We start from the raw sequence: 21,161 nt of genomic DNA, 5'->3' as shown, positions 1-21,161 counted from the left end.
AAGAGGACGTAGATGAAGATGAGATGGGAGATACGATACTGCGAGAAGAATTTTATCAAGACCTAAGTCAAAACAAGGCCCCTGAAGTACATGGCATTCCTTCAGAACTATTGAAAGCCTTCGGAGAGCCAGGCATGACAAATCTCTTCCATGTAGTGAGCAAGATGTATGACACTGGGGAAATACATTCAGACTTCAAGAATATTATAATAATTCTAATTCCAAAGAAAGAAGGTGATGACAGCTATGAATATTGTAGCAGAAGAATCGTGTAGTGGTTATGATACTAGACGGTTACATGTATATTTTCAATTTCCATATTCGGTTCGAGTACATTCTAGAGGTATCCACAAATATCAAGAATCATTGTACTGGAATGTTTTGTAATTGTATATATACCGTATGTGTTCTGGTCGGAGGCAGTTCGCTCCACGCTCTTGTACTCAAGTGCTGAATAAACCTTCGTTAAGTGAAGTTAGTGTTCGTCATTCATCTAATTACACCTTCTTCTACGTGACAATATTATCGAACTGTAAGTTTACTAAGCCATAGTTGCAAAATACTTACACAAATTCTTTACAGAAGAATGTAAACACTGGTAGAAACCAACCGTTGAGAAGATCAGTTTGGATTCTGGAGAAATGTAGGTACACACAAGGCAATACTGGCCCTACGACTTGTCTTAGAAGATAGGTTAAGGAAAGTCAAACATTCGTTTATAGCATTTTTAGTCTCAAAGAACGCTTTTGACAATGTTGAGTTGAATACTCTCTTTTTGAAATTCTGATGGTAGCAGGTGTAAAATACATGGAGCGAAAGGCTATTTACAACTTGTGTGGAGACCAAACGGCACCTATAAGAGTCAAGGGCATGAAAGGGACGCACTGGTTGATAAGTAAGATAGCGCTGTAGCCTATCCCCGAAGCTGTACATGAGCGAGCAGTAAAGAAAACAAAAGAAAAATTTGGAGTAGGAATAAAGGTTCAGGGAGAAGCCATAAAAACCTTGAGGTTTGCCGATGACGCTATAATTCTATTAGAGACAGTAAAACACTTGAAAGAGCAGATGAGTTTTGTTATTTGGGCAGCAAAATAACTGATGAAGGTCGAAGCAGACAGGGAATAGAATGTAGACTAGCAGTGGCAAGAAAAGCATTTCTGAAGAAGAGAAATTTGTTAACAGCGAATATAGATTTAAGTGTTGAGAAGTCTTTTGTGAAGGTATTTGTGTGGAGTGTAGCCAGATTACGATGTGAAACATGGACGATAAACAGTCTAGACAAGAAGAGAATGGAAACTCTCGAAATGTGATGCTGCAGAAGAATAGAAAAACATTGAACATTAGGTGGGTAAAGCCGGCTGAAGTAGCCGAGCGGTTCTAGGCGCTACAGTCTGGAACCGCGCGACCGGTACGGTCGCAGGTTCGAATCCTGCTTCGGGCATGGATGTGTGTGATGTCCTTAGGTTAGTTAGGTTTAAGTAGTTCTAAGTTCCAGGGGACTGATGACCAGAGCAGTTAAGTCCCATAGTGCTCAGAGCCATTTTTTTGGGTACTAATGAGGAGGTACTGAATAGAACTGGGGAGAAAATGAATTTGTTGCACAACCTGACTACAAGAGGGGATTGATTGATAGGACACATTCTGGGCCGTCAAGGGATCAGCAATTTAGCACTGGAGTGAACTGTGGGTGGTAGAAACCGTAGAGGGAAACAAAGAGACGAATACAGTAGAGAGATTCAGAAGGATGTAATAGATATTCGGCGGTGAAGAGGCTTGCACAGGATAGAATAGCATGGAGAGATACATTAAACCGTCTTCAGACTGAGACCACATCAACAACAACATCATTCGAAATTTTTGGAGAGGGTATTGAGAAATTTAACCTTGCCTCGGTTGAGAAATGCAGACACAGAGTTGCAGTCACTCATTGCGTGGAAGAAGAAAATATAACTGTCAACGTTCTTTTCCACTGCACTTCCTGAACAATAGAGTAGCTGAGGGATTGTACCTCCTTCTGACTTGAGAAAATATACATTGAGGGCAATTTGGAGACTATCATTACGATCAGAAGTCAACAGCTTCCCTCGAAATTGTGACACATTTGTGAGCTAAAGCCAGGGATTCCGTCGCCCCGCTATCAGAGTGTCTGCATTATCAGCTACCTCCTGGGAAGCGATTTCACTTTAATTGCGTTGTTACATCAGCAGGGTGATTATCTTTGTTTTTCACAGTCTATAGAAAATTTAGTTGTGAAATTGTTCGTGTCATGGTGCTGCTAAATTGCATCTCCAGAGACTGCTTTTTGCTCGATCTCCTTAAGCACTTCACGGACTTTGTAGTCTTCTGTCTATCCAAGTAAAACATTGAACACAACTTTCGCACTTTCATTGTACTTACTTCCTACATAATAGACATATGAGTTGCAAATTTATTCGAAGTTATGCCCACTCGACCCTACGAGTCTGTATAACAATAAAAAAACATAAATCACACATACTGTACTGCTATCCAGCAGTGTGGTATCTGGAGGAGGTTTAACAGCTTTTTACGAAGCAGATTTTGTGCCTTTTCACAATCCACCCTCATCAAACAAAGTTAGGGGATATGCAGCCAGTTCGTAGGTTCTGACGTCCTCTACTTCTTCTTCTGACTGTTTGGCGATAGGCATCCTTTGAAACAAAGTGGTTGGCTCAGTAACCACATTAATGAGGATGACAGAGCTCGCTTGAACTTGACGGTTTTGAAATCATTCCCAGCAATCCCTTGATACCTTAGGTTCCGACCTCCCTGGCCAAGTAACAATTGATTTTTATATCCTTTCATAACCCCATTGTTGACTGATATTGGCTCTTGAGGTGTTGGTGAAACCATTCTGAGGCGTAGCGCCTTGTAACGATCCTGCCTTGGAGGCGGTTAAGTGGGAGATGTGTCTAAGAGCTGGATAGTGACAGATGGTGACACGAGACTGGATGCGCACGTAGTTTATGTATCAGCCGAGAGAGGACAATATTGGATAGGGGGACTGTGATTTTAGTTTCGATTGTGCCCACTAGAGTGCACTAAAGTAATAGAATGTTTTTCATAAACTGTTCTAGTATTTTCATAAAGTGTTACGTCTTTTTGTGTATGTAAAATGTTATAAATGTGTTTTAGCAGTATGAATGATGCGTGAGTGTGGTTTAAGATTAATATGAAGATAATTGTAGTATTTAGTGTGGGAACATTTCGAAGAAGTATGGATATGGACAAAGGGGAGTTTTGTAGAATAGATTTGTAAAGTACGTTTATGGTAAATGGAAAGTTAATTCAGGTATAAATAACAATAGTAAATAACTTTATGCATAATCAAAGTTTCAGCATATTAGATAATAACGTCGGTAAAAAGTGCAGTCGTTAGGTTTACTATTTTGAGATTGGTTATTGATGAAAAGCGCGGACTGACGCGGGAGAGTGTTGTTTTGCTATTGGCTGTTGAGTAAACTGACCAATGGTAAAGCAGTATTCTTCGCGCGCCTTTCTCTGCTGGTAGAGAAGACTGAGAGTACTCTAGAGAAGAGTCGAAACCTAACCATGAAAGAGATCGGACGTGTGCAGTAGTAGTAGTTCCGATGGAAATGATAAGTTGCCGGATCTAGCAGTGTTCCATTCGTCAGAAGTGTGGTAAAGTGACGGCATAATTATTCCGATGGGCGTGTAGAAATTACGGAATTTTTAAGTGAATTTTGTGACAACAAAAGACATATATTCCACGTGGCGTATTGAGCAGGGCGGTGGCTAAAAAACTGTGACTGCATTTGGTACCGACAGACTTAATATTTGGTGAGCATTCTCAATCAAAAACAATCAGTATTTTTGTAGCTATTACGTTTTCGGGAAATCCAACACCATAAACTTATTAACTTGAGTGAAAGGGATTGTGAGTGACTGTGTTAAGACTAGCACGGGCCTGGCAGTGATATTTGTTCACCTAAGTTTCAGAATATATTAATTGAGGACAAAATTTCCAACGTTTCATTTCTTGTGAACACTTTCACCCGAAACGTAGATTAGTGACTTACATTGCAGCCTGGTTCACGTCGAAGTACAGTAGGTTTCACTCGGCTTTCCTTCTGATGATCTGCTGAGACAATGTTCACAGGTAGGTGCAGGTCCGTCGTAAAGGGACGGAAAGAACCGCGCCTCCGCAATTCCAACCTTTTTTTCGAACAGTTGTCATTATTTACTCTTGCATCACGACTGTCTGCATATTGGTCAGTCGTTGCAAAGTTTACACCGCAAAAATCCTCAGTCACGTTTGTGACGTATTGGAGCAAACTCATTCAAAGCCTTCACCTTGCCAAGATGTCGGAGCTAAACCCACATGCTCTACTCAGCCCTCTTTCAACCTTCACATCGCTCCATGTTCTGCACCAGCATTTGTCACTGCGTCGAATAGTGAAAACGTTTTTCAAAGTGAATGCTTGAAATTCATGAAGTGGCATGGAGTGCTCCAGAGTGAGCATATCGTGCACTTGGCGAATACATATTGTCCGCTGGTATGGTTATATGGTAGTATGTCTCGTGTGACTTACAGGTGTAGCTTACAATTTCCCATGTGCTTAGATTCAATAAATGTCAACACCAAAGTTATCATCTGGAACTATTCAATTCACAGATTTGAATTGTGGCCTAGACTGGGATACACTGAAACTGGTTTTCGATTTTTTGTGAAATTTCCTTCCCCCAATCTCTGTCATGTGCATCCAGTGGTCCACTTTAGTCCCCACTGTATAAAATTTGCTCAACATCGACTTGGAAAAGTTTATGGACGCTATTATCACCATACCAAGAGCTCGCAAAACCAATGGGTTCAAATGGCTCTTAGCACTATGGGACTTAACTTCTGAGGTCATCAGTTCCCTAGAACTTAGAACTTCTTAAGCCTAACTAACCTATGGACATCACACATATTCATGCCCGAGGCAGGATTCGAACCTGCGACCGTAGCGGTCGCGCGGGTCCAGACTGTAGCGCCTAGATCCGCTCGGCCACCCCGGCCGGCGCAAAACCAATGTATGTCCTCTGAATGCCCTGGCATAGGTATGTATTTTTACAGTGCTGTCGGCTGCGTAGACAGCGTTGAATTTTACTGACAACCCTCACTCTTCCATAATATACCCCACAGTCCCACTGAAAAACATAAACAACCTATTCATTTGACCACGGCATGTAGTTCCGGGTCTCCCACACAGCTCACTGCCGCATCTCATGCTGTGACGTAGTGAGGCTGATCGAAAGTGATGAAAGTTTTTGCTGCCCCAACGAATGTGTCTTTCCAACAACAGACAACAATTATGTGAATATCGTGTTGTATTCCACAGAAGCTGCATTTATAAAAGGTTGGCGGTCTATGAAGGTTGCCTGGAAAGGTATTTCTTCGGTTACCTCCTTGATAAATTCCTGGAAGATTTCCTGTGCAGCCACAGCAGGAGTGGCACTGATGGAACGATGGTCTCAGTATGAGCGTATGATGTACTTGACCCATTGATGTCAATAGCACCTAAGCCGACATCATTGTCCCTTTCAAAATGTTTCAGTGGTTAAGCTCGTAAGCTTCCAACGATTTATGCTGATGGTACATCCTTTATCCGTTCAGCCTTTTGACCCAATATAATGGATTTTTTGAGAAGGGGGGGGGGGGGGAGGGCGAGGGGAAGGAGTGGGGCATCGGATTCCCTCCCATTCTGTGAAATGTGTTTCGTCCATCGAGAGTTTGAATGCTGAAAATGGTGTTGTCGCAGATCATCTGGCAAAGTTCTCGTTGGTTAACAGCCATTATCTATGACACCTCGAATCGAGTTGCTTCCTGCACAAGGAACAAAACTCCATGGAAGAAAGGACATCTGTCAATTGGCGAGAACCCTCTTCTTTGCAAAGAAATACTGCTAAGCCGATCTGAAGAGGGGAGAGGAATGAAACAGGCTACGCAGCACTAATCACACGCTATGTGTAACGGCTGCTGATTTTTTCTTCCATTTCTCGAGATCCCTTCGCTTTTTGCTGAGCACCACAGCGTCCATTAAAACTCTTAGAGTCTCAGAAATGAGATCCTCAGTTTCATGTAGAAAGCTTTCTTCCCAGGGTGGGAGTATTCAGTCAAGTTATGTACCTGCGATCTAATGTCTTCCTCAATGGCACGCTTTTCTTCTTTTTCTAGCAGCCTCAGAACGTCTTGATACCAGCATTCATTAGTGTTTTTTTGTCCATTGACTATGAAACATACAACGTAATATCTGCTTGTTGTACCCAAAGTATCATCGCCATATTTCTGAAGGAGATGTCTTCTAATACTGCTTGGATACGGACACAAACCACCTTCAATTATGCTCTATCAGTTCTTCCATGGTGCATTCGCATTCTTCATCAGTTTTTTCTAGGAAACAGTAAACTGCTTGCATAGCATCTTCCACCTCACGTCCAGGGGGTCTGCCAACTGCATTGATAGTCTGTGTGGTCTGGAGCAGAGTTTCCATGCGACAGAAAACTGTACTGTGCATCAGCTACTACCAAGTCAGTAACTGGCTATACACACTGTACCACACAGCGGTGACAAGGTGACAACAAACATGGGATACCTCCTAATATCATGTCATACATCATTTTGCCCTGCATAGGGCAGCAACTCGATGTGGCCTGGACTCAATAAATCATTGGAAGTCCCCTGCAGAAATACTGAGACATGGTGCCTCTATAGCTGAACATAATTTCGAAAGTGCTGCTGGCCCATGATTTTGTGCACAAACTGACCTATCGATTATGAAGTATAAACGTTTGATGAGATCCATGTCAGGCGATCTGGGTGGCCAAATCATTTGCTCGGATTGTCCAGAATGCTCTTCAAATCAGTCGCAAACAATTGTGGCCCAGCGCCATGGGGCAATGTCATCCACAAAAATTCCATCATTTTTTGGGAACACGAAGACCGTGAATGGCTGCAAATGGTCTCCAGGTAGCCAAACATAAACATTTTCAGTCAATGTTCGGTTCACGTGGAGCAGAGGACCCAGTCCATTCCATGTAAACACAGACCACACCATTGTGGAGCCACCACCAGATTGCATAGTACCTTGTTGACAACTTGGGTCCATGACTTTGTGGGGTTCCTCACCACACTCGAACCCTACCATCAGCTCTTACTTGCTGAAACTTCGACTCATCCGACTAGGCCACGGTCAGCCACTGCGTTGTCTGTGGTGAGAGGTTAATGCCTGAAATTTCGTGTTCTCAGCACACTCTTGACATTTTGGATCTCGGAATATTACATTGCCTAACGATTTCCTAAGTGGAATGTCTCATGCATCCAGCTCCTACTACTATTCTGTATTCAAAGTCTCTTAATTCCCGTCATGCAAAAATAATCACATCGGAAACCTTTTCACATGAATCACCTGAGTACAAATAAAGCTCTGCCAATGCATTGCCCTTCTGCCCTTTTATACCTTGTGTTTACCATCTGCATATGTGCATACCACTGTCTCATGACTTTTGGCACCTTAGTTTATCCTTCTCGTGAATGTGATCGCATTTTCTGAAACGTTAATTTCCTTGCAGGGTGCGCCAAACGATGTTTTGAGTGAGCCTTTTGGTTTGTTTCTTGACATAATGCGGAGGCACCTCCTCTCCAGATGAAAAGCAATGAGTTTTAAAGGCAAAGTCAGGTATAACTGAGAGCAGCAGTTTTTATTCAGGGTTTTATTGGGGCCTCTTCAAATAAGTAGCAATTGATTTTTGTCACGTAATTCTTCCTGCATTTGTCATGAATACCTCTTAAATATTAGTCTTACTACACCGTCTCTTCGTACTGTCTTGGATAAAAGATGTCAATCCTTATGAATTCTTCTCGGGTTATCAGCCGAGTGGTGGCGTCGTCTTGTGGCAACGTTTCAATGAGTTTGATGATGGGTACGAAACTCATTGAAACGTTCTACATCTCCATTTATACTCCGCAAGCCACCCAACGGTGTGTGGCGGAGGGCACTTTACGTGCCACTGTCATTACCTCCCTTTCCTGTTCCAGTCGCATATGGTTCGCGGGAAGAACGACTGTCTGAAAGCCTCCGCTCTAATCTCTCTAATTTTACATTCGTGATCTCCTCGGGAGGTATAAGTAGGGGGAAGCAATATATTCGATACCTCATCCAGAAACGCACCCTCTCGAAACCTGGCGAGCAATCTACACCGCGATGCAGAGCGCCTCTCTTGCAGAGTCTGCCACTTGAGTTTATTAAACATCTCCGTAACGCTATCACGGTTACCAAATAACCCTGTGACGAAATGCGCCGCTCTTCTTTGGATCTTGTCTATCTCCTCCGTCAAACCGATCTGGTACGGATCCCACACTGATGAGCAATACTCAAGTATAGGTCAAACGAGTGTTTTGTAAGCCACCTCCTTTGTTGATGGACTACATTTTCTAAGCACTCTCCCAATGAATCTCAACCTGGTGCCCGCCTTACCAACAATTAATTTTATATGATCATTCCACTTCAAATCGTTCCGCACGCATACTCCCAGATATTTTACAGAAGTAACTGCTACCAGTGTTTGTTCCGCTATCATATAATCATACAATAAAGGATCCTTCTTTCTATGTATTCGCAATACATTACATTTGTCTATGTTAAGGGACAGTTGCCACTCCCTGCACCAAGTGCCTATCCGCTGCAGATCTTCCTGCATTTCGCTACAATTTTCTAATGCTGCAACTTCTCTGTATACTACACCATCATCCGCGAAAAGCCGCATGGAACTTCCGACACTATCTACTAGGTCATTTATATATATTGTGAAAAGCAATGGTCCCATAACACTCCCCTGTGGCACGCCAGAGGTTACTGTAACGTCTGTAGACGTCTCTCCATTGATAACAACATGCTGTGTTCTGTTTGCTAAAAACTCTTCAATCCAGCCACACAGCTGGTCTGATATTCCGTAGGCTCTTACTTTGTTTATCAGGCGACAGTGCGGAACTGTATCGAACGCCTTCCGGAAGTCAAGAAAAATAGCATCTACCTGGGAGCCTGTATCTAATATTTTCTGGGTCTCATGAACAAATAAAGCGAGTTGAGTCTCACACGATCGCTGTTTCCGGAATCCATGTTGATTCCTACATAGTAGATTCTGGGTTTCCAAAAACGACATGATACTCGAGCAAAAAACATGTTCTAAAATTCTACAACAGATCGACGTCAGAGATATAGGTCTATAGTTTTGCGCATCTGCTCGACGACCCTTCTTGAAGACTTGGACTACCTGTGCTCTTTTCCAATCATCTGGATCCCTCCGTTCCTCTAGAGACTTGCGGTACACGGCTGTTAGAAGGGGGGGCAAGTTCTTTCGCGTTGCGACAAAACGACGCCGAGAAAGACTGCAATCGCAGATATCAATCCTTTCCCTCTCACAGCACTCGTCTGTGTCCCATCTTTTAACAGTCTGTCACAAATTACACAGTCGGGACGAGACATGCATGCACATAACGACAAAAGCCTTTAAGATCCAACGATGATGTGTTGGTCATTCCAAGCTGACTGACCCACCACAAGGTAAGAGTAGATGGGCTGCGAGATGCGGGAATGGGCCTGGAAGGGAATGTGAGCAACAAATGAATCGTAGGAGCATCCCGTTAGGGGGAAGGGAGTGTGTTTGGTCGTCCTCAAGGAGGCTCACAAAAATATTCATCTCCACAAAATAAAAATGGAATTAAAACGCAGCCAACTTGAAATTAATTTCTAGTGAAACTTTCCGCTCTTTTCATTGTTACCCAGGGATTTTCATCTTTTATTTATATAATTCAGACTTCAGTCATTCAGTGTAAGATTCCATAAAGCTATGGGGTGTACAGACCAGGCGTGCCACGCCAGATGGGCCTCTGACGACAGGTCGCAGGTGTCTGACGAGGCTGTCCTCAAACTTTCTATACAAACAATTGTGACACGCAGCGCGGAAGAAACAGATGGCAGGCAAATGCAGTTCGATTCAGCTCACGGATATAAGATAAAAAAGTGCAGTCACGTTTTAGGAGCGCGAAATTAATGTACTTTCACGTGGCACAGGGGTTTTTGTTGTTAACATTTATAATAATTTTCGAGTTGTAGGAGGGGGGGGGGGAGGAACGGGGTAGTGGCCGTTTTTGACGTTTTCGCAGAAGGATCAAAGAATCGCTATTTTATTAGCACGATCTAACATCGATACCGCTCGTCACAAAATCGAAGCTGACTGGTGCATTTAGTAGGAATTTGACCAATTTTGTATAGTACGGTCATCTTTGAAAAACGCACAGTTTTAGAGAGGTAAGTGAAAAACTAACAAAACTGCGAAATTTTTTAGGTTTTTTTTTTTTTTTTTCGTGAAGCCAACAACTTGAGATTCGGATTCGACAGCCCCAAAAATATATACAACAGCCGAGGAAGAAACTTCCGCAATTTTAGTCCGAAAACGGCAGTTCTAACCAGTTGACTGGATTACAAGGAGCAGTCTGGATCTAGCAACCAGACGAGGCGGTGGTTGACCATTCTCCCCAAGACAGCAAGTAAGGGAAACACTACACCATACGGTAACTACTCGGGTATGTGTGATCCTTCCTAGGTTTTTTAAAAGTGGAATTCGAATTGCCTCTCGTCATGAGTTGGGAAAGTTTCCAGACACCCAAATGAGATTAAAAGGGGGAGGAGGATTTCTTTATTCTGCCCTGTGAGATGTCATCATATACCATGCTACAATGGACACTGTCATAACCAGGTGACTTGACATGAGCTGCAGATAACACAGAAGCCAGCTCCCACATGGAGAAGGGGACAGTTGTATCCTTCACAAGTGCTGGAATTGAAGTCCAAACTGCTCCTCTCAGCAGCCACCCTGTAGCTATGTAGTGAATCGTTACTGGCGGTGGCTGTACCCGTGACAAAATAGGTCGCCATATTCTGGGTAATGTCTCACAGGTCGGTCTCACCTCTTGGCATATGAGGGTATGTAACGCACTGGAAGCATTGTCAAAAGTAATTGTCTTGATGGTCCAGGTGTTATAGTGTGGGAGGGCATAATGTTGCATGGGTGTACTGACTTCCAAACCTCTGAACACAGTACACTCACTGGTCAGTATTATTGTGGCACAGTACTACCTCCCCATGTGCCCCTTTTCAGGTATGTACTTACCGCTGAATTCATTTTTATGGATGCCAATGCACAACTGCATCACTCTGCACTGGTGGAGTGCCTCTTGGAACAAGAGAATCCATGAATGACCAACCAAGAGCTGTCAGCCACGTTGTTGGAGGATGGAATGTGGCCAGGATGGGAGCACATTGCAGAGCTATGCATTGCCACCCATGGTGATCATGCACTCTATTATAAAAAATATCCCACCTGTCGTAATGTCTCTCTGGCCGGGGTGGCCGAGCGGTTCTAGATGCTACAGTCTGGAACCGCGCGATGGCTATGGTCGCAGGTTCTAATCCTGCCTCGGGCATGGATGTGTGTGATGTCCTTAGGTTAGTTAGGTTTAAGTAGTTCTAGGGGACTGATGACCTCAGAAGTTAAGTCCCATAGTGCGCAGAGCCATTTGAACCATTTTGTTGTAATGTCTATGGGACCATCATAAATCACAGTCACTTCAATGTAATTACTGTCTTTGAATACAGGTGTCATTTCTGTTCATCTCATTCCTAATTTCTTTTAGTTACCTTCTGCATTATATCACAGCAGTTCTTTCTATGTAAGATCAAACTTTCAGTGAGCTATGTAACTTGGCTGTGACACATCATGCAAAAGCTACTGTTGTCCTTAAGTTTTGCACCCTAGCATAAGTCCACATTAGTACTTGTTATTTTCTGTACTGTGAAGAATGAGTATTGGGTTCATTGCAACATTGCTGGGAAACTCGTGAACTTTTCCAAATCTCTGTGTTCCTCTTGTTAGTCATCAATATTCATTAGAGGTATCTAATACAACAAAGATAAATAATTATCATATGGATCTGAACTTCATCAAATTCTTTCTATTTGATGCTATCTGGACAGTTTAAGTATCAGTTTTACTGGGTATTATACCAAGCAGCTTCTTATTTATACTCATAAGCGTAGGTAGACTCAGTTCCAGAAAAACATATGGCATAAAAATCTGGGGCTAGCAAGAACTGAATCCTTGACTTGTATGTCACTCTACAGTGGCACTAACCACTAGCCAATGGAGGCACTCTTAGGACTCTGTAAAGATCATTTGTTTGGTATTAGTCAAGTGAGCTGGCTTAAAACAAGTGACAGATTATTGCTTGTAAACTGAATGGTGTTTTAGACATTCTATCAGCTTGCTCATATGCTAATCATTATGAATAAATGACCAGACTTTTGTTTGTGACATATGCCATTAACCCACTGGGAAAGATGTCAAAACTTTCAAAACCTTTTGTTTTCTACATGTACAGTGTAGCTGTGATGTAAGACGTGTTGCTTATCTTCTTCACATTTTCAAAGGACCTGGCCTACAAGAAAAGCATAAAAATGTTCCATCAAACATGTGCTCTCACTTCCCATTCCTGTCTGTAAGTTTCACGTTTCCATAACACCTTTATGATAATGCAATTTACATAAGCTGTTGTATAATTGGTGGAAAACTTCAGTGAGCATTTTCAACTATAAAAGAGTATATTTATTAAGTATCCATTCATCAAAGTTTTGTCATAGGATATAGCTTACTTTGTACATTAGTATACAGTTTTAAATACATTGAGGATCATAAACTCCATAAATAAATGGAACGAGATAAGGACCTCTGACAATCTCGACCTGTCTGAACCAATAAGGCAAACAAATGGAGTACTCCAAAGAGACCCACTAAGCCTACTCCTGTTCATTCTGGCAGCAAAGGACATTATGGAAATCACTCAAGACGAAGATGTTGAAGCATATGCCTACACGGACGACATTGTGATACGCTCAAAAAACTTAAAGAAACTACAGGAGACTATAGAAGATGTGGAAAAATGATGCACAAAACACAAGTTCGTAATCAACACCAACAAGACGGAAATGATGGTATTCAGACCAGGTGGGCAAATCCCAAAAACGACAAGAACTGCACTACAAGGAAAGCAAATATCTATCACAAAAGATTACAAATATGTAGCGATAACACGCCAGCCGTCTGCAAAGTGCTTCACTAAACACACAACAGAGAAAGCGACACAGGCCATCAGAGCGATAAACGAAGTAAGTTCCATCAGAACACTAAATCTAGACACAGCTATGGCACTCTTCAAATCAAAAATAATACCGATACTGGTTTATGGGATAGAAATCATATGGATACACCTAAATCAAAAGAACTTAGAAACATTGGAAAGATTAAAAGCAACCTATATCAAAAGAGCATTAGGGGTAGCAAAAACCACAAGATCAAGATTAGTCTACCTTCTCGCCCAAGAATCTTTCCTCATAGAGGATCTAAGGACAAGGTTCTTACTTCCCAACACATCAGCATTGGAGAACCTACTAAGATCACTACTCAAGAAAAGAGAGGAAGTACCAACGGAATTCTATGGATCCGGGGCCGTGATCGACCGCACTTGGACAGCAGCATATTTTGAGGTGAGACACGTACTTACACGACTCACAGTACACGTATTCCACCATGAAATTTGTGCAAATACAATATACCATGAACCATCAAACTTTTGCAAGTGTACACTATGTGGACAGTCTTATGAGAGATACCATATAGAAATATGCAACAAGAGGACCAGATCAATTAGAGACTATGCAATAAATGGTTCAAATGATAATCTGTTATAATACCTGCACTGAATGTAATCTACTACTAAGAATCATGCAGACACTCAATACATCCTTGTAATTCACTCTCAAATGATTGTAAACTAATATATAACCATAATGGCTATTTTGCTGCAATAAGTAGTTTATTAAATACATCGTAAATTGATTGAATAACGTAAATAATTTTTAGCACACAATACGGTACAGTATATCACTGGAATATAATACATTAGAATAATAGCACAAGATAATATATAGTACAATAGGTAGCAAAAGCAATTTGAGATACATAATACAAAAAAAACAAATAATTTAAATTTGTGTCAACAGATTTGTTTACAGTGCAATAGCACCTGTGTTCCCACTTTGAACTTTTGTATTTCTTTTATTGTCTTGATGTGGACAGGAATTTTATTGTAAAATCTTTTGCAATTTGCAGTGGTCCATTTTGTCTGAGAGTTGTGCTTACATACTCACTGTCAAAGTCCAAATTTTTTCTGGCATCATATGCATGAACTGCTTGATTTGTGCAAAGTTAGTTATATTTAGCCTCTGAGATTCTCTATATATAAGTAACTCTCAAGAATGTACAGGCATGGCAGTGGTAGTACCTGGAGTACTTTAAAAAGGAGTTTGCAGAATTTCTGGACATAGTATTTTCAATTAGCCTAATATTCCTCTTCAGTGTTATGAAACAGCATTTGCTGAATGGTGAGTTGCCCCAAAAGGTCATCCCATATCATAGCAGTGATTGTGCTTGGGCATAATACAATTTTTTCAATATTTCTTTCATTTCACGTCTAGCAATATTTTAAGCCAGAGTATAATATCCTGAGCTTCTTGCTTGTGTAACCAATGTGTGCATTCCACATCATGTCATCCTGAATCTGTATTTCTAGAAATTTTGTTGACTTTACAGTTCCTAATTGCTTATTAAATAAATTCATGGTGAAGGTTAATAGATACTTGTTTTGTGTGGTATGAAGGTGCATTGCAACAGTTTCCTCTGTGTTAACAAAAAGATTGTTATTAGTGAACCACTCTGCAATGCGTGTGGTGCAATTTCGTACTTCATATTTTTGTTCTGCAGCAGTTTGCCTTCTATAAATGTATTTGTTTCTTTCTCAAATTTTATATATTTTTGGGAGTTGCTGGATGGCTCTAGATCATTGGTAAATATCAAGACCAACACTGGGCCCAAAACAGAACCTAGAGGCACACCATACTTAAGTTTAACATCATTAGTTATTTTATTTGGCATTGTCATTCCAAGGAGTGCATACTACAATCCATAAAGGCTATTTTTAAGTTCTTAAATGACTTCAATTTACTGTGATTACATTTATGCACTGCAAACAGACTTGAAGCTAATACTACCATTTTGTCCCTTTCTTTGTGAAGAATAGTCATTTATAATAGCTTTTAATTTTTTTGCAGCAGAAGATGTGTAAGTTCTCATTTTTATCTGGGAACAAATCATATTTACTACCTTCCTTGCCAATATTTTGGGACAAAGCTGCTGAATGACTATTTATAAATTTACTAAAACTGCCAGTTTCCAACTGCTGAAACATCTTTCAAATACCCTGCTTTTATCACATCAATAGTTCATTATCTATTGACATTAGAGTATCTTCCATAGGGGCAGAATGTTTCCAAAAATGAAAGTCAGTCTCTACCATGATTAATTCCAGTGCCTCTTCTTGTGCTGTAAAAGATAGAATTGTTATTGTTGTGGTGGTCTTCAGTACAAAGACTGCATGTATCTCCATCTCTGAATAACTACTGCTACCTACATCCTTCTGAAACTACTTACTATATTTATCTCTTGATCTCTCTGTGCAATTTTTACCCCCCCCCCCCCCCGTCCTCCCACCTCACACACATACTTTCCTCAGTTCCTAAACTGGTGATCCCTTGACGTCTCAGATTGTGTCCTTCCAACCTGTCCCTTCTTCTAGTCAGGTTGTGCCACAAATTTTTCTCCCCAATTCTTGCCCGCATCTCGTGGTCGTGCGGTAGCGTTCTCGCTTCCCACGCCCGGGTTCCCGGGTTCGATTCCCGGCGGGGTCAGGGATTTTCTCTGCCTCGTGATGGCTGGGTGTTGTGTGATGTCCTTAGGTTAGTTAGGTTTAAGTAGTTCTAAGTTCTAGGGGACTGATGACCATAGAAGTTAAGTCCCATAGTGCTCAGAGCCATTTGAACCATTTTCTTCCCAATTCTATTCTGTATATACTCATTAGTTATGTGATCTATCCACCTAATCTTCAGCATTCTTCTGTAGCACCATATATCAAAAGCTTCTATCCTCTTCTTATCTAAGCTCTTTATTGTCCATTTTTCTCTTCCATACATGGCTACACTGCACACAAATACTTTCAGAAGAGACTTCCAGGTACTTATATCTGTATTTGATGTTGACAAAATTCTCATCTTCAGAAACACTTTTCTTGCCACTGCCAATCTACATTTTATATCCTCTCTACTTTGGCCATCATCATTTATTTTGGTGCCCAAACAGCAAAAGTCATTTAGTACTTTAAGTGTCTCAGTTCATAACAGAATTACAATGTCATCAGCAAACCTCAACGTTTTTATTACTCCTCCCTGAACTTTAATTCCTACTCCACATTTTTCTTTAATTTCCTTCACCATTTTCTCAATGTAAAGATTGAATAATGTCGAAGATAGGCTACATCAATTTCTCACTCCCTTCTCAGTCACTGTTCTCCTTTCATGCCCATTAACTCTTATAACTGCCATTTGATTTCTGTACAAGTTGTAAATAGCCTTACGCTCCCTGCATTTCACTTTTGCTACCATCAGAAATTTAAATAGTGGGCTGCAGTCAACACTCCAAAAGCTTACTCCAAGTCTGCAAATGCTATAAATGTAGGTATACCTTACCTTAACCTATCTTCTAAGGTAAGTCATAGGGTCAGTATTGCCTCGCATGTTCCTGCATTTCTCCTGAATCCAAATTCATCTTCCTTGAGGTTGGCTTCTGCCAGTTTTTCCATTCTTCTGTAAAGAATTCATGTTCTGATGGAATGTCATCTACTCCTGGAGCCTTGTTTTGACTTAGGTCTTTCAATACTCTATCAAAGTTTTCTTGCAGTAACATATCCTACTCTATCTTCACCTACACCCTCTTCCTGTTCTATAAATGTTCCCTTCAAGTTGCATAGAGCCTCTGTGTACTCCTTCCACCTTTCAATTTTCCCTTGTTTGCTTAGGAACAGATTAACATCTGAGCTCTTGCTACTCATACAGTTGTTTCTCTTTTCTCCAAAGACCTATTTAATTTTCCTGTAGGTGGTATCTATCCTTCCCCTAATGATATATTCTTCTACTTCCTTATGTTTATCCTCTAGCCATTCCTGCTTAGTCATTTTGCAATTGTCATCAATCTCATTTTTTAGACATTTGTATTCACTTTCGCCTGCTTCATTTCCTGTATTTTTATATTTTCTCCTTTCATCAGTTAAATTCAACAGCTCGAGTTCTCAATGGATTTCTACCAGGCCTTTTTTTTTTTTTTTTTTTTTTTTTTTTTTTTTTTTTTTTTTTTTTTTTTTTTTTTTGCCTATTTGATCCTCTGCTGCCTTCACTGTTTCATCTCTCAGAACAACCCATTTGTCTTCAACTGTATTCCTCTCCCCTATTCTAGTCCCTTGTTACCTGATGCTCCCTCTGAAACTTTCAACATCCTTTAGTCCTTTCAATTTATCCAGGTCCCATCTCCTCAGTTTCCTACCTTTTTGCAATTTCTACAGTTTTAATCTACAGTTCATACCAAATAAATTGTGGTCTGAGTCCACAATTGCTCACGGAAATGTCACAGCACAGAGGTGATAGTAAGTAAGTGAAGAAACATTTAAATCATCGTATATACTTTTGTCAAATAAATTTGGAAAAATAGCTGCTTATCAGGTATCAGCTGAGACTGACAAAGGAGAATGCAATGGCAGTTTTTACACCCAAAAGAAAAGAAAAGTTTGGGAAGATGGGACTATTCAGAGGTGACGTGAAGTGACAAAGCAACCACTGCCATGAGGTGGTCAAGCAGAAAAGGAGAATGGAGAAGCACTGAAAAGTCATTAGGTAAAATGAGACCAGTGGTAAGGTCCACCACAAGGAAAAGAAACATATTTGTCCTGTAACACTAATGATAAAAATTAATGAAAACATATATTCATAAAACCGTGATGAACATTTGCATAAAAGTATTTAATGAGTTCCCAGTAAATACAGTGTGTCAGATGTGTATCAAGTTGAGAGAATGTCTCACTGGCATGCTGTACTTGAAGATCAAGATGGGACACAAGATAACCATGAGAATTGTTTGCTCTTTAACATTATCAATAAAGATAAAAGTACCTTCTCAATACAGCAAAACATTAATGGTCTGAACGACATTGGTAAACACAATAAAACTCTAACAGTTGATAAGCTTGAAATTATCTAGTCAGAACTCAGAAATATCAAAGGAATTTGCTTGAATTAACACTGGATTGTAAAAGTCTATCGCTGTTCTAAATAAACTGGAAACTTTCAAAGTTGTTAGTAGCTTTTTTAGAATCATCTGATGTCTTGGAGGCTCCTGTAAAGTTATTGAAAATGTGTTGCAATATAAAAAGGACATGATTTTTAGGCCTCAAATGGAGAATTTATATTTGAAAGCTGCTATGTAGAATTAGGCCAATTGTTATTCAATTATTTCATAAACAGGAGTCTAGCTGCTGAAATAATTATTTTCAGCAAAATTGTAAAGTCTTTTTGAGAATTTTAAGAAAAAAGAAGGATAGAAATATATACTGAGTACTGCTGATTTCAACATACAGACAGCACGTGAATCAAGCATTAATACATAGTTTACTGATCTAATTTAAGAATCTGGTTTAAGTCTAAATTTCCCTAATTTTACTAGGGCAAACTGAAGGTCAGAAACATACAGACAATGTTTTAAGAAAATATGCGTATGACTCTACTCATAAGTTCTGTTTCAACCCAGGAATTTCCCATCTCTATGCTTAATTGATTGAATTGCCAAAAAGTAAATGTAAAAAGTGCTGGGAAAATCTCTACCAAAAGAGAAGTCAGTGAGGAAAACATATTTTTTCTATTGTAGATTAAACAAGGCTCAGTGCAAGTGCAAAATGAATAATAATCTTGTGAAAACATCAGGAGAGTTTTCTGCTGATCTTCAGTCAAACATTTTCACCAGTAGTCTGCCAGAGAAAGACAACTAATAAATTGAACTAGACTATTGTTGGCATAAAAAGATCTAATGGCAAAAAGAAAAGAAAATTACATGCAGAACTGTTATACCAGTACAAAACAAATCCAGAGTTTCTAATTAATGTTAAAAATTATAAACAAGATATCTAAGGAGCTTTTAAAGGGAGGAAAAGAAATGACCAACAATATAATTCATTCAGAAGCAAAGAAACCAATCAAAGGCAATTGGGCAGTTGTTAAATCAGAACTTGGAATTAAATCCAACAATCAAGAAATTTCAAAAATTAAAATATAAAACACTTTCATTGTAAATCCTACTTAAATACCAGAACAGTTCAACGATTTCTGTAAAAATGGAGCACAATATGACGTCGATGTAGAACATTACCTAAAAAATAAATATGTATTTCTTTGTATCATAATGTGACTGTATGATTTGTAAATTTGATGCAGTGACTTACAAAAAGGTGGGAAAACAGTACTACACTTAAAAAACTAAAAATTCTGTAGGATGGGGAGGCATAAACCCCTCCTCTCCAAAGTTTCTTAAAGCAGCTTTCAGTATAAATGGAAATGTCGTGTGGCTAGGGCCTCCCGTCGGGTAGACTGTTCGCCTGGTGCAGGTCTTTCGATTTGACGCCACTTCGGCGACCTGCGCGTCGATGGGGATGAAATGATGATGATTAGGACAACACAACACCCAGTCCCTGAGCGGAGAAAATTTCCGACCCAGCCGGGAATCGAACCCGGGCCCTTAGGATTGACAGTCTGTCACGCTGACCACTCAGCTACCAGGGCGGACAGCTTTCAGTATAATAGCTGGCCCATTCATGATTATAGATCGATCATTTGAAAGGGCTATACTTTCCAGATAAATTGAAATATTGTCATGTTCTGAGTATGAGTATTGCCAAAGATTGGGTGGCACTGTTTGTGAGAAGTGAATTAGCCAGTTGGCCTATGTGAGAGGGAGTCTTGACCTGGCTGTAATGTTAAATCCCTTATTACAAAATGTAAGTATTGGGAAGTAACTCGAAATAACCCCAGCTAGAAGTGGTTTGAAACTTTTAAATTTATTCCAAAACAGTTCCTACTTGCCTTGAAGAAGTACCCATGAAGAGATCAAGTGTTAGTACAGAGATGGTGACTGGCTAGCACCATTCTATCTTACTTTAAAATGACACAGACTGTATTAACTGAGCCTACACCCAATATACAACACACACATTTCTCCAGCTAGTTGCCTATGAGTTCATTAACTGCACTGATACTACTGCAACTACCTTTGTCTAGCCCCCCCCCCCCCCCCCCCCAATCCAAGTGGATAAAGGATGGAAAAGAACCACCATGGATTAATAGCAAAATTCCGAGGAGACAGAAGTTGTTGCACTCTCAGTTCAAAAGAGAAGGCACAAATGATGACAAAGCAATGGTTAATAGAGATTCGTGCATCTGTGAAAAGATCTGTCTGTGAAGCATACAACTACTAATGTCATATCTCAGCGAAAGATCTGGCAGAGGACCCAGGAAAATTCTGGTCCTATGTGAAACTGCTAAGTGGGTCTAAGGCTCCTATTCAGTCCATTGTTGACCAGTGTGGTGTGGCAGTTGAAGACAGCAAATCAAAAGCTGAATTTTTAAATTTCACGTTTGAGAAATTGTTCATGCAGGAGAATCATACAAACATACCGTCATTGGACAGACTCTTGTATGGATGACATATTAATAAGCACATCTGGAATAGAGAAACAACTGAAAGATTTGAAAGGAAATAAGTCACCAGGTCTGGGTGGAATCCCAATTTAGTTCTACAGAGTACTCTGTGGCATTGGCTCCTTAGCGAGCTTGTATTTATCATGAATCTCTTCCCAGGACAAAGCCCCAAGGGACTGGAAAAAAGTACAGGTGATGCCTGTATATAAGAAAGATAAGAGAATGGATCCACAAAATTACAGACCAATATCCCTAACTTCAGTTTTCTGCAGAATTCTTGATCATATTCTCAGTTTGAATGTAATAAATTTTCTTGAGACTGACAAGCATATGTCCACAAATCAGCATGGTTTCAGAAAGCATCACTCATGCAAAACTGAGCTTACCCTTTTCTCACCTGAT

This window comes from Schistocerca serialis, chromosome 3 (genome assembly GCF_023864345.2).
Source record: "Schistocerca serialis cubense isolate TAMUIC-IGC-003099 chromosome 3, iqSchSeri2.2, whole genome shotgun sequence".
Lineage (NCBI taxonomy): Eukaryota > Metazoa > Arthropoda > Insecta > Orthoptera > Acrididae > Schistocerca > Schistocerca serialis.
Note: the sequence above shows the minus strand (reverse complement) of the source record.